Here is a 13760-nt window from a genome sequence, read left to right as displayed (position 1 = left end):
GTACTCCTTTCTCTGACACACAAGTGGAATTGTCTCTTAGAATGATGCTTGATGCCTCTTTCTCTTACACAGGGGTGGGTGGGTCATCTCTTAAAATGATGCTAGGTGCCCCTTTCTCTCACACAAGAGTAGAATTGTCTCTTAGAATGATGCTAGGTGCCCCTATCTCTAACACACAAGTTTAATTGTCTCTTAGAATGATGCTAGGTACCCCTTTCTCTAACACACGAGTTTAATTGTCTCTTAGAATGATGCTAGGTACCCCTTTCTCTGACACACGAGTGGAATTGTCTCTTAGAATGATGCTTGATGCCTCTTTCTCTCACACAGGGGTGGGTGGGTCATCTCTTAAAATGATGCTAGGTGCCCCTTTCTCTTAAACAGGAGTGGGTCATCTCTTACAATGATGCTAGGTGCTCCTTTGTCTCACACGGGAATGGAATATTCTAAAAAATGATGCTAGGTGCCCCTTTCTCTCACACAGGAGTGGAATTGTCTCTTAGAATGATGCTGGGTACCCCTATCTCCCACACAGGAGTGGGTCATCTATTAGAATGATGTTAGGTACTCCTTTCTCTGACACACAAGTGGAATTGTCTCTTAGAATGATGCTTGATGCCTCTTTCTCTTACACAGGGGTGGGTGGGTCATCTCTTAAAATGATGCTAGGTGCCCCTTTCTCTCACACAAGAGTAGAATTGTCTCTTAGAATGATGCTAGGTACCCCTATCTCTAACACACAAGTTTAATTGTCTCTTAGAATGATGCTAGGTACCCCTTTCTCTAACACACAAGTTTAATTGTCTCTTAGAATGATGCTAGGTACCCCTTTCTCTGACACACGAGTGGAATTGTCTCTTAGAATGATGCTTGATGCCTCTTTCTCTCACACAGGGGTGGGTGGGTCATCTCTTAAAATGATGCTAGGTGCCCCTTTCTCTTAAACAGGAGTGGGTCATCTCTTACAATGATACGAGGTGCTCCTTTCTCTCACACGGGAATGGAATATTCTAAAAAATGATGCTAGGTGCCCCTTTCTCTCACACAGGAGTGGAATTGTCTCTTAGAATGATGCTGGGTACCCCTATCTCCCACACAGGAGTGGGTCATCTATTAGAATGATGTTAGGTACTCCTTTCTCTGACACACGAGTGGAATTGTCTCTTAGAATGATGCTTGATGCCTCTTTCTCTTACACAGGGGTGAGGGGGTCATCTCTTAAAATGATGCTAGGTGCCCCTTTCTCTCACACAAGAGTAGAATTGTCTCTTAGAATGATGCTAGGTACCCCTTTCTCTGACACACGAGTGGAATTGTCTCTTAGAATGATGCTTGATGCCTCTTTCTCTCACACAGGGGTGGGTGGGTCATCTCTTAAAATGATGCTAGGTGCCCCTTTCTCTTAAACAGGAGTGGGTCATCTCTTACAATGATGCTAGGTGCTCCTTTGTCTCACACGGGAATGAAATTGTCTCAAAAATGATACTAGGTGCCTCTTTCTCTCACACAGGGGTGGGTCATCTCTTAGAATGATGCTAGGTACCCCTTTGTCTCACATAGGAGTAGAAATGTACCCCTTTCTCTCACAGAGCAGTGGGTCATCTCTTAGAATGATGCCAAGTACCCCTTTCTCTCACACAGGAGTTGAATTGTCTCTTAGAATGATGCTAAGTACCCCTTTCTCTGACACATGAATGAAATTGTCTCTTAGAATGATGTTAGGTGCCCCTTTTTTACAAAGGAGTGGGTCATCTCTTAGAATGATGCTAGGTACCCCTTTCTCTCACACAGGAGTGGAACTGTCTCTTAACATGATGCTAAGTACCCCTTTCTCTGACACAAAAGTTTAATTGTCTCTTAGAATGATACTAGGTGCTCCTTCCTCTCACAGGAGAATGGCATTGTCTTAAAAATGATGCTAGGTGCTCCTTTCTCCCACACAGGAGTGGGTCTTCTCTTAGAATGATGCTAAGTACCCCTTTCTCTCACACATGAATGAAATTGTCTCTTAGAATGATGTTAGGTGCCTTTTTTTTTTTTACAAAGGAGTTGGTCATCTCTTAAAATGATTCTAGATACCCCTTTCTCTCACACATGAGTAGAATTGTCTCTTAACATGATGCTAAGTACCCCTTTCTCTGACACACAAGTTTAATTGTCTCTTAGAATGATACTAGGTGCTTCTTCCTCTCACAAGAGAATGAAATTGTCTTAAAAATGATGCTAGGTGCTCCTTTCCCCCACACAGGAGTGGGTCATCTCTTAGAATGGTGCTAGGTACCCCTTTGTCTCACACAGTAGAAATGTACCCCTTTCTCTCACAGAGCAGTGGGTCATCTCTTCGAATGATGCTAGGTGCCCCTTTCTCTCACACAGGAGTGTAATGATCTATTAGAATGATGCTAAGTACCTTTTTCTCTGACACAGAAGTGGAATTGTATCTTAGAATGATGCTAAGTACCCCTATCTCTTAAACAGGAGTGGGTCATCTCATACAATGATGCTAGGTGCTCCTTTCTCTCACATAGGAATGAAATTGTCTCAAAAATGATACTAGGTGCCTCTTTCTCTCACACAGGGGTGGGTCATCTCTTAGAATGATGCTAGGTACCCCTTTGTCTCACATAGGAGTAGAAATGTACCCCTTTCTCTCACAGAGCAGTGGGTCATCTCTTAGAATGATGCCAAGTACCCCTTTCTCTCACACAGGAGTTGAATTGTCTCTTAGAATGATGCTAAGTACCCTTTTCTCTTACACAGGAGTAGAATGTTCTCTTAGATAGATGCTAAGTACCCCTTTCTCTGACACATGAATGAAATTGTCTCTTAGAATGATGTTAGGTGCCCCTTTTTTACAAAGGAGTGGGTCATCTCTTAGAATATTAGGTGTCCCTTTCTCTCACACATGAGTGGAATTGTCTCTTAACATGATGCTAAGTACCCCTTTCTCTGACACACAAGTTTAATTGTCTCTTAGAATGATACTAGGTGCTTCTTCCTCTCACAAGGGAATGGAATTGTCTCAAAAATGATGCTAGGTGCCCTTTCTCCCACACAGGAGTGGGTCTTCTCTTAGAATGATGCTAGGTACCCCTTTGTCTCACATAGGAGTAGAAATGTACCCCTTTCTCTCACAGAGCAGTGGGTCATCTCTTCAAATGATTCTAGGTGCCCCTTTCTCTCACACAGGAGTGGAATTGTGTCTTAGAATGATGCTAGGTACCTCCTTCTCTCATAAAGGAGTGGAATTGTCTCTTAGAATGATGCTAGGTACCCCTTTCTCCCACACAGGAGTGGGTCATCTCTAGAATGATGCTAGGTGCCCCCTTCTCTCACACAGGAGTGGGTCATCTCTTACAATGATGCTAGGTGTTCCCATTTCTCACACAGGAGTGGAATTGTCTCTTAGGATGATGTTGGGAGCCCCTTTCTGTCACAAAGGAGTGGAATTATCTCTCAGAATGATGCTTGGTGCCTCTTTGTCTCACACAGCAGTGGAATTATCTCTTAGAGTGATGCTTGGTGCCTTTTTTTCTCACACAGGAGTGGAATTATCTCTTAGAATGATGCTTGGTGCCCCTTTCTCTCACACATAAGTGGAATACCCTCTTAGATTGATGCTTGGTTTTTATTTTTCTCTTACAAATGGGAAATTGAGATGAGAGGAGGCTCAGATTCCCGGTTTTTGTCTGAGGTGCTAGGGTCCCCCACCCACCATAATGTTCAATGTAGGGCACTTCCCTGAGATGAGGACCCTGCCTTAGGAGGTCTCTATTCCCAGCCCTAAGCCCCAGCTACTCAGAGCTGACACTTTCCAACAGAAAGCTCACCAGAGCCCCAGAACATTTTGTTCTTTCTAACTCACCTCTGTACCAACAAGCCCCATGCCCCCACTTTCTACCCTAAATTTGATTACTGATAAATAGGGATCCTTTTCTCATCAGGTTAATAACACTACCTTCATTAGCCTCTAACTATAGATGCTTACACCTAATTTTGACCCTGCCCTTCAAAAGGATTGGGCCATGAAAGAGCTGAGATCTCAAGTGTGCTGGGAGGTTCAATCCATCTTCTGCCCACCCACATCATGCCCCCAGCATTCGGCACAATCTTGCTAGGCAGTCTTCAGCAGCAGGGTGTGGTGGGGAGCCTTGGAAAGCCCTGGGTTTCATCCTGGCTCAACCTCACACCAGCTGAGAGACGTTATGGAACTTGACCTTTTGTGCCTCAGTTTCTTCTTCAGCCCAATGTAGATCAGGAGACTCTTATTTTTGAGGTTTTCTAAATGAATTCTGGGCTGATGTCCCTATTGCTAACACCCTTGTGTGGTGTACTACTCCCTGATTGTTTTCTCCTCAAGATGATTGTAGTACGAAGACAGGAAGCCGACTGACCGACCGACCGATCGACCGACCGACTGACTGACAGACCGAGCGATCGGCCGCCCGGCCAACTGACATCATCACTTTAGCCCTATCCTCACTCTAGGGACACGGGAGGTCAGTGTGCTGCGATGTCTGGTAGTGTAAATGAATGGAGTGTTAGCCGTTTCCCAGTTAAGGGGATGCCCTGAGCTTTATGGCTTCTCTTCCTAAACCTCCCTATCTTATCTGGCCCTTTAAGGGAGTAACAAGAAGGTAACATCTCTCTCTGCCTGTCCACTTTTCCCAAATGCTGTTATATACCATGCAAATGCTAGTAAATGCAGATATGGGCTCTGCCTGGCATTTCTGCTGCCGCCACATCTTCCCTTAACTCCCCAGGCTAAGGGCTGCCTCTGACAGGCTTGATTTGTGCAATTAAGCCAGCAGAGGGGGCTCTGACAGGAGATATTGCAGTGTGTATGCAGCATGGGGTCTTATGACACTTGCTACACATCACCCTCCTCCTGGGTCCCACTGCTGACTCCACAAGCGTTTATAAAGTGTCTGGTGAAGGCTAAGCTACTCTCATCTCCTTAAATCCTCACCTCAAGCTGGTGAGAGAAAATCTCTCATCTCCCATTTCACAGGGAAAGCCCCTAGACTCTGAAAACTAAAGGGAATTGTGTGGTCTCACAGTTACAGAATAGGAGTCAAGCCTAGCTGTGCAGCTTGAGAGCCCCTCAGCCCTGCTGCAGCTGCTTCTGCAGCTCCCACTTCTGCAGGGCAACCAGCACTGGCCAGGTAGCCACCATTCCAACAGAAAAAGAGCAGGGTGCTTTGCATTAAGAGGCTTCTCCCTACAACTGGCAAAGGGGCCATAAAAAAAAAGAGAAGAGGGGGGAAGGGAAAAAACCAAGAGGGCTCAGAGCTGCTTAACAGCTAGAGACAGAGCAGCTGCCCCCCCCACATCCCCCTCCCTGGGAAGAGGAGAGCACCAGCCCGCCCCTGGGCTCCTGGAAGAACAACTGGGCAAAAGGCTTTGTCCCAAATGCAGAGGGCCAAGGGAAAAGCACCCCCAGACAGGTATAGAGACCCCCAAAGTTGTCCTTGTGTTAGGTGGGGGTTGTGCTATTCAGCACAGCACAGGGAGGACCCTGAAGATAGAGAGCTTGTCTCCTATAAAGACCTGAGGGCTGAGGCACAAGCAAGCTACTGAGGTGCTGCAGAGGCTGATGCAAAAGGCGGGGGGGGGGGGGGGGGAGGGGGGGGGCTGAGAGGAACATCTAAGTAAGAGACAGCCCATAAGCAGCGTGCTGGGGAGAGGAAGCTTCCTGTTACTGGAGGCACTCGAGCAGAGAGGCAGGCAAGTAAGTGACGGGGAGGCTGCAGCAGTGTTCTTTAGGTTAGCAGCACAAAGAGATAGGCTTTGGAAAAGATCCCACAGTGCTGAGTCTGGAGCAAACAAGTGGGGCTGGCCGGAGAGGAGCTGCCTGGGGTCAGGGTAAGGATGCATGGTCTTTGCTGTGACCTTTGCCATGACCTTGTCAGGGATTAAATGTCAAAGGCACACTGACAGTATTTTAGTCAAACTGAGGCATTGAGGGAGAGGCCCTGAGACTGGGGGTGTGTGCTCGTGGACATGGGGATGGGGAGGGCTGTCCTGCAGCTAACTCTCTGTTAAGGGAGGGCCACCTGGAGTGGACAAGGGTCTTCTCTGCCTGATTTCAGGTCCAGGAGTGCTGGCCTGAGTCATTTGTAAGGCAACAATCTGGTAACATAGGTGAAAGGCATATAAAGAGGACTCCACCTATTTGAGGTACTGGCTGGGTATATAAACAGCTGGCCACTTTTATGGAGGCTGGGCCCTAGCCACAGAGTCAGATGGCTGCTTCATCATGACCTGAAAAGTCTGGGGGGGCTTGTGGAAACACTGTACTCAGAGGTGGGACTAAGGAGCCTGCACCCTGATGCTCTTCTGGCCTGTTCATGTGGGTTCACTGGGGGCTATGGGTGGTTGGGGTTTTTAGCAGAGGGACATCTCAGGCAGAGGAACCTGTGCTGTGCACTTTTTGTAAGCATTCTTCTGAGGTTGTTCCTAGTGTATATACTCTGCATAGGCATGTTATGTGTGAGTGTGTACATTTAGGGAATAGCTGAGAGGCTGACTGGGGTTTCTTGTCTGTGGAACAATCAGGGTGACCAGGCTAAACCTTAAGCAGGTCACATCTCCATGGAGAAAAAAATATTCAAAAGGAGCAGGGAAAAAGAATTTGAATATGACACAGTTGTTTGAGTAAAGCCCCTCTCGTTTCTGCTGCCAGAGTGTCCAGCTCCCAAAAGCCTCATCTGGGGGCCTCAAGGCCACTTGGCTGCTCTGACCCGCCAAGCGGGGGCAGCATCGTGTTGCAGGTGAGAACCAGGCTGCCTGGCCACTTCTGGGTTAAGGCTGCAAGGCTTGGGGGTGGAGTTTGCACTCACAGAGGCCCGATGTTAGGGTGTTTCAGTGGTGGTACTGTCATGCTGCTGGTTTTGTTTGGAGCTCTAGATGTGGACATTTGACATTTGGCGACGTGACATTCATATATGTCACTGCCTTTGCAGTATTGTGTGGGGGAGAGTTCCCTGTGGGACATGGATGAGGAAGGGAGCACACAAGCACACACACATGCACGTGCACACACACACACACACACACACACACACACACACACGCATGCATGCACAAGCACACGCACACATGTTTGTGAATAAATATTTCTGGTTAGAAGTGACTGAAGACCCTGACATGGCTCAGAAGTGATTCACTGGGAATCAAATCACCCAAAGTCCAACCCAGAAGCTGGGGTCAGAGGGCAACAAGCCCTTTAGCCCCTGCTGGGTGGGGAGGGGACACTCTGCCAGGCATGCACTGATAACTCCTGTTGCTCAAGGCACAGGGATGAAACACTGGCTTGAGGGAGCTGAGAAATGGGTTTCTGTGGAAAGCAGAGCCACACACAGAGGAGACGTCTGCCTGGCCAGTGAAGAAACCAAACATTGAAGAGAGAGGCGCCTTTGTGCAGGCAACCAAGGAGGAGGGTCCCTTCTGTGAAAGGGGTGACAGGCAAGTCGCACTTCCCCAAAGGGCCAGCACACAGAAGGCTCAGTGAGAGAGGGGCTGGGCTTCTTTGTGACATCGGGAAGCTAAGCTTTGTGGGGGTCATCGGGAGCCCCCACCACTGTTTGTCAGGAGTCATCCTTGCCAAAGGCAGTAAAATAGAAGACTCTAAACGCTGCCTGTGAGCAATCTGACTTCTTATATTTGTTTATATGAAAATAAGCTCTACTGTCCAGCAAACTACAGGAGACCCCAATTAAAGCAGTAGGGCAGCTGGGCTGGCCCCAGGTGTTGAAGGAAGGCACAGGGGTCCCTTGGGAAGATCTGCAAGGGCACAGGAGCTTGGGCAGGGGAAGCAGGAGGCTTTATGCATTCTAGGGGCTTTTTGTTTGCTTTTGTTAGTCTTGTTCTCTGAAAAGGCAGCGAGGCTAGCCTCCAGAGGGAAGGCACAGCCGGGTGGGGGATGCTGGGGGGAGGGGTTGGGGGATCTGGCTGGGCTGGGCTGGGCTGGGCTGGGAAAGCTCGGGGTTTTACTGGATATCCTGCATGTGTTACTGCACTAGATGATTTATTTGAATTATTTTCTCACTGACATCTCAATGGGCCTGTGTGAGAGAGATTGTGGATGTAAAAAAGAAGGGAAAGAACCAAAGCACAGAGACGCTTGCAAGCTAGCTAAGGACACACAGCTTGAGTCTGCTCTGTGCCTGGATTAGAGCTAGGGATGGCTACTTGCAATTAATTCCTGAGCCTACTCCCATGCCAGGAAAGAAGGGGCACCAACCCATCTTCACCCTACACACACAGACCAAGTCCTTTGTCTCTAGAGGCAAGGTTGATGCAAAGACAGACATGTCCACTCTCAGCCCTGTATGTTCTACCCCCAGAGCTATTGCTCCAGCTATCATCTGCTCTATCCTCCTCCTATATCCTGGGACAAAAGGGCAAGGAGCAAACTATAAGACAGATGTATTACCAAGCTGTAGTTAGGCTGTGAAATGTATCGCGGGGTTCTCAACCCATGAGTATGGTGTGTGTGTGTGTGTGTGTGTGTGTGTGTGTGTGTGTGTGTGTGTGTGTGTGTGTTCGCACATATGTGGAACAATACGTGTTCAGTATTGCGGCGATATGCAGACTCACCAGCACCACACAGCCTGTGACACAGCCCTCTGACCAGGGAAGGTCTCAGAAGTCAGTCTCTGGAAACACAGACAGGGTTTCTGGAGGGGACAAAAGAACGGGTGATTAACATCTGATCCCCTCAGTTAATTACAGGGGAAGGGAAAAACCTTAGAATAGGGAATCTTATGGGCAAGGCACCACAGTTCCAGTGACCACGGTCTGAGGAATTTTGGACATAGGTGGGGCACATATCTTACTAGGGGTTTACTGTTACTATTACTATTATAAATATTACTATTTAACATTGGGGGTGGTATGTCAAGGTTGTTCATAACCCTAAGCACAGTCTGTCCAGTGAGGACATAGGGTGATAGAGCATGAGGTTGAGCCAGAGGCTCAACAGACTTAAGTATCAGGCTTTTTTCCTTTTATTTTTCCTTTTCCCCTTGGATGACATCCCGGAAGCTGTGGGAAGTCAGCTAGAGGACTGGATTGGAAGGTGAGATGGTAACAAGGTCAAAATGGTATTTCAGAAAGATCGTTCAATGAAAATAAATCTGTGCAAACCATTTACTCAGCTATCCCCCCCACTTCCTCCCATTAAGGAGCTGGGGTAAACACAGTCAGGGATGTGTTCAAAAGCTTAGCTACCAGAATGTTCTCTGTGGTGCTATCAGCAATGGCATAAAATGAAAACAGCTGCCGGGCGTGGTGGCGCACGCCTTTAATCCCAGCACTTGGGAGGCAGAGCCAGGCGGATCTCTGTGAGTTCGAGGCCAGCCTGGGCTACCAAGTGAGCTCCAGGAAAGGCGCAAAGCTACACAGAGAAACCCTGTCTCGAAAAAAAAAACCAAAAAAAAAAAAAAAAAAAAAAATGAAAACAGCTTAGGTCTTTTTAATTGACCGTCAGTGGAGCTGAATCACATTAACTAAAATGTGGGTGTGCTGCATGCCCTTCTCGTTGATCCGTGTAGATACCACCTTTATTTATGTATTTGTGGTTTTATTTTTTAAATATTATAATGAGCAACCAGGAACCCATGACCTGCCCTGATGAGTAGGGTTTTGACCAGGCTCCTATCTGCACATTCTCTCAATGAGAAAAGCACAGCTGGGATTTTCAATAATAAAGACACAGCGTGGCATACATATGCCGGAATATTAAACAGCTCTTAAAAAGAGGAAAACAGATAGACCTATTGTCTTTTAATGGACCTCTGGATTTCATAAAGAACCAGATTAATCATGATCCTTTGTTCATAGACACTGTCCTATCATTGGATGAAGGCATATCGCCTTTTATTCTGATAATGTATGCATTCATACATTCATTTGAATTAATGTCATAAATACTCGTGAGCTCACTCCCCAATTCCAAATAACTCAATAATTACTTACACCTGCCAAGATAAAGGACCCCAGATTTCAGGGAGGCAGTGAGATGGTTAAATCAACTCCAGTGTGTACACCGTTTGGGAATCTGAGGTGCTGGTTGTCATAAGGAAGGCTATGGATCTTTATTATTGCCAAGTACATTCTGGGGAGAAGAAAAACAAGCTGCTACAAAATGCACAAGGAAAAACACTAGCTCTGAAATCGCCCCCATACAATAGAAACAAAGTCATAGACTCTGGTGGTGTGCTTATTAGATATATGCAAATGGACAGGAAAATGCAGGAGCCCCTAATTTGAGGAGGGGATAGAGGGAGAGGCTAAGTGCTTCCACCACCATATTAATTAGCAGTACGTTTCCTGTATAACTACAATAAATATTTTGTGTGGTAGTTTTTATGTAGGTTATTTTTTTTATTTGTTTGTTTAGAGTTTTTTTTTTTTTTTTGGCTTTCACAAACAAAAAACAAATCCAACAAGCATTTTAGCTGACAAATTACAAGTCAGTTATAGGTGTGCAAAGCCCGTTCTGTACACACAGGACTCAAGGTTTATCTTCCTTTTTTTCTTTTCTTTTTCTTTTTTTTTAAAGCTGCCCTCCCTGTGCAGCTTTGTCAGTGACATGTAGCCGGCAGGTGTGAGCCTCAGGCGATGATTTCACCACCGTGGTCTCCCGCCCTCAGTGTTTGCAATGTACCCATGGGGGAACATTTTCCTTTTCGGTCCTTAAGAGGCCCAGAAAGCTAATGCGCTGGCCCGTGTTCTAGGGGATTAGCTGTATGGAATGAGAAGTCCAAGGGAATGTGACTTGAGATAGATGTTGGCAGAGGGGACATGGGCCTCTGGAGAAATGCAGACACAGCAGCCCGAGTGTGTCAACAGTGGAGCCTGCTTGCTGGCAAAGAGCCGGGGCTTTGCTGCGTGCCTGGACAGTTTGACTCTCAAGCAGCACGTACTATTACCATGTACCTCCGGCGTCTAACCCTCACGGTCCTGCATCGCCATTGCTAACCCACAGGTAGTGCATGGCACCCTGAACTCCTCCTCCTCAGAAGTCCCTTTCTTTCCAAGGTACCCCGAGTCCTGCTTGCAGGCTAAGCTTCAGACCCAGCTAGTGAGGTCCCTGCAGCTGTCACAGGCTGTCAGATTCTCAGAACACGCTTAGGGTTGAGTCTGTGACAAAGATAATATGATTACACCCACATCTTCAGAGAAATGCCTGAGGCTCAGAGACCCCCAGAACAACGACCAAGAAAATTAACCCTTCCTAAACTCAGCAGTCTGAAACCTCGTCCACCTTTGTCCTTGCAAAGCCACGTTTTCATTTACTGGATAACAGCCTCCTCTGAGGAAATGCAAACCAGTTTCCCACCATGATTTTAGGCAGGAAAAAAAAAAAAACTGAGGCAAGTTAACTAGCCTTCTGCCTTCATGGCCAGCCCTTAATCATCTCTGTCACACTTGAGGTTCTGCTGTTTCACCCATAGGCTTTGTGGAGTGGGTGCAGTACCTGAGAATACCTTAAAGCTAACAGGCAAGGATCTGCCTGTTTCATTTTGCATCTCACAAATGCAAAATATTTTTTATGACAAATAAAAAACAGAATCCAGATGAAACTCCCTACACTTGGCCTGCAGCCCAGGGTTACTTCCACGTGGACACAGATAGCCTGAAGAAGCCTGTGGAAACCCAGGGAACACCCCGAGAGAGCCTAATGCTGCCTTCCTGTTTGAGCCTCTCATCCGTTTTCCTCTTAGCTCCAAAATGCTGAGATGGGGGGCTTTCCGATGGGTCCACAGGAGGAAGGACCCTCCTGAAGAGTCACCTGTGTGTGCCACAGGGGCTCCTCACCAGTCCGCCATTTTCTATCTTGTTCTATTTCAGCTACCAAGACTTGGGCATAGCTGCCCCAATATTGCAGAAGGGGGAACTAGCTACAGGCAGGGTTCCAAGGTCACCCACCTTCCACGGAGGGCAGATTGTCCTCTCTGACCCTATATGAGTCTCTGCCCCCCATCAGGGAGTCATAGTGGTCATCCTCACATCAGGTGATGGGTAGTAAAGCCTCCCTTGGTTACACAGAGAGAGAGACAGGGACACCAGCTTGTTAGGGCTGTGTGACCTCCACTACTCTAGAAGCCCCTTCCCCCCAAAACAGAACAGAAAGCAAAAGGAAGAGGTATGTACATACCTGGCAGGGTACTGAGTCTGGGCTGCTGGCTCCCCGAGGTCACACAGGACAGGCCACCCTGAGAGGGACCAGGGCTCCCCCAGGAATCACTGGCTCCCTGCCCCCTTAAGGGGGCAGGGAGCCCCAGCTGCAAAATGAAGGGTTTCAGTTAGTTCCATTCTGGAAAATCCACAAATTTGCAAATTCTCTAAATTAACATGTTAGAAGGAAAAGAGACCATTTCACAGACCTTTTTTTCTGATCCTGGCCAGGCATCTGCTCCCTTCCTGGGAGAAAGCAGCCATCTTGTCTCTAGGCTACCTAGAAGAGGAGAAATCACTAAATATGAGAGTCAGGAGTCCCCTGCCTCCCTGGGCCTTTGACACAAGCCTAATTACCACTAGTAGACCTACTGTGTGCCTGAAGCAGATGAGAACTGCTGACCACCACCATGATTAAAGAGTTCACTGTGGACTGGATTCAGCATAAGGAAGAGGGGACCATCCTGGAAATATTCCAACAGTTGTCCCTGGCAGAAAAGGTTATCAGGAGAGGAAACTGAGTGCCAAACTCACATCAAATCTTTATCTATTTGCTGGAGAACTGAATAGGGGTCCTCTGTGAAGAGATGGCTCACCAAGTTCAGGAGCCCATCTCAAGGCAAAAAGCTTGGCACACAAGTACAAGCATGGGCATGTGAAAGCTGGGGCGCTGGCTGAGGCATGTCATGAATTAGGCTTTGCTTGGCCATCAATAGGGCCATCGGACCCACACAAATTAGCAAGCAATAAGACCCCAAGCCTCACATTCTTCTCTTCCAAAGTGGAAATTTGCTAAAGCAATGCCTATGTAAATTATCCTAAGGAGTGAAAGAATTCAAGTGTGTGAACACTCACCAGACATGTCTGACAAACGGGAAATACACAGGACAGAAAAGATGTCTCAAGGCAGGAATCCTGTTCTGGGGACTAGGCGAAGGGACTGGGGAGTTGCCACTGGATGATACCTTCATAACTAAGAAAATACATTCATCCAACAGCTTCCGGAAAGAAGAGAGGGTTGAGTCCAGCAGGACCACAGGAGATCCACTTGGACACTTGCGGCCAAGGTAAGCAGGGGTAGGGGGCCCATGCTGGCCTCTGCCCAGTGGAGAAGGGGGCACCTGGTCAATGGATAGGGTAAGGCCATGCTAGGGACTAAAAGTTAAGGGGTTAGTCTGGACATGTTCTGGGGTACTCAATACCACTGTTCAAATACTTGAGAAGCTATAATTAGAGACTCAGCCAGCTGTCTTATCCCATCCTGTCCCTCTGCTGACACCAAATAGGACAAAATGAATTGGGAATGACAGCACAAGCCTTTTGGGGAGATGGAGGCAGACACTAAGGCCCCCACTTCTGTTTCTAGCTGCCTGTCAGACCACGAGACTGACTGCATCAACAGCCTGGAATGAAGGCAGTCTTTGGCCACGAGGCCCTCCACATCCCCAAATGGCAACTGCATGATCCCTCTTTGGGCACCTGTTTCTGCCTGTGCCATCTACCAGGGGAGGGGGAGAAACCTGGCTCAGAGCCCTGCCCCTGTCTCTGCCTCTGCCTTCCCGGACACTGGAAGT

At 47.6% G+C, this 13760-nt stretch overlaps 1 protein-coding gene, 1 long non-coding RNA gene and 1 other non-coding gene across 40 annotated transcripts in view; 1 reads left to right on the top strand and 2 right to left on the bottom strand.

The window, feature by feature from the left end:
- LOC107402472 (uncharacterized) overlaps positions 1–12181 on the bottom strand; it is a 147610-nt gene extending 135429 nt beyond the window's left edge. For 35 of the 37 annotated variants that reach the window (XR_013044512.1, XR_013044511.1, XR_013044522.1 and 32 more), the window contains exons 1-3: positions 12167–12181; positions 9982–10120; positions 8602–8681 (exon numbers count right to left, since the gene is read on the bottom strand). This is a non-coding gene — a long non-coding RNA (uncharacterized LOC107402472). The remainder of the gene's footprint in view (positions 1–8601; positions 8682–9981; positions 10121–12166) is intronic. The other 2 variants (XR_013044503.1, XR_013044507.1) reach the window with 1 other exon arrangement.
- Rtl1 (retrotransposon Gag like 1) overlaps positions 1–13760 on the top strand; it is a 32772-nt gene that overhangs the window by 5873 nt on the left and 13139 nt on the right. Inside the window, exon 2 of one of the 2 annotated variants that reach the window (XM_076551380.1) lies at positions 13185–13253. The gene's annotated coding sequence lies outside the window, so the exon portion shown is untranslated. Of the gene's footprint in view, positions 1–12549; positions 13254–13760 lie in introns of those variants that run through there. The other variant, XM_076551381.1, reaches the window with a different exon arrangement.
- On the bottom strand, positions 9792–9868 carry LOC121822623 (small nucleolar RNA SNORD112). Its single transcript, XR_006063798.1, has one exon. It is a non-coding gene; the product is annotated as a small nucleolar RNA SNORD112 (small nucleolar RNA).

This window comes from Peromyscus maniculatus, chromosome 14 (genome assembly GCF_049852395.1).
Source record: "Peromyscus maniculatus bairdii isolate BWxNUB_F1_BW_parent chromosome 14, HU_Pman_BW_mat_3.1, whole genome shotgun sequence".
NCBI classification, from domain to species: Eukaryota; Metazoa; Chordata; class Mammalia; order Rodentia; family Cricetidae; genus Peromyscus; species Peromyscus maniculatus.
Note: the sequence above shows the minus strand (reverse complement) of the source record. Positions and strands in the feature narration are given on the sequence as shown.